Raw genomic sequence first — 507 nt, forward strand, 5'->3', positions numbered from 1 at the left:
TGGAGCGGGAGATTCAGGGCAGGGGAAAGGCCACCGTAGCTATAGTTAAGCAGTTACAGCAACAGAAACATCTAGATGTTGTTTTCTCCCTGAATTTTGTTTTCAATAGCTGGCTGCTCAGAGCACGATGCGAAGGGCGCGCAGGTCAGCTAGGACAGGTACACAGTAATAACTGGTCAGGATTTTTTGCGCTTACAGCTGTGAAGGAAATCTCCGAGACATAAAATACGTTTCCTCACATCCATTACTGTTATTTCTAACAAGGGAGTTTGGCTAACCCGACTGTGCTCATATCTGGCTATTTTCAGAGGCTGAACTGACTTTTAATTAAGTCAAGGTAGTTAACTTGCTCACAAAGGCAAGAGCAGACAAGCCGTTATCATGTTCTGAAATGAAGCTTTTCATTCTTTGTATATTAACCTGAGCCCTGTGTAGCACAGGCATTAGGAGAAAGTACTAAAAGGCATGAATTGCCCCATTTATTTGAAATTATTTTAATGGCTGTAT

Source organism: Balearica regulorum, chromosome 4, assembly GCF_011004875.1.
Source record: "Balearica regulorum gibbericeps isolate bBalReg1 chromosome 4, bBalReg1.pri, whole genome shotgun sequence".
Lineage (NCBI taxonomy): Eukaryota > Metazoa > Chordata > Aves > Gruiformes > Gruidae > Balearica > Balearica regulorum.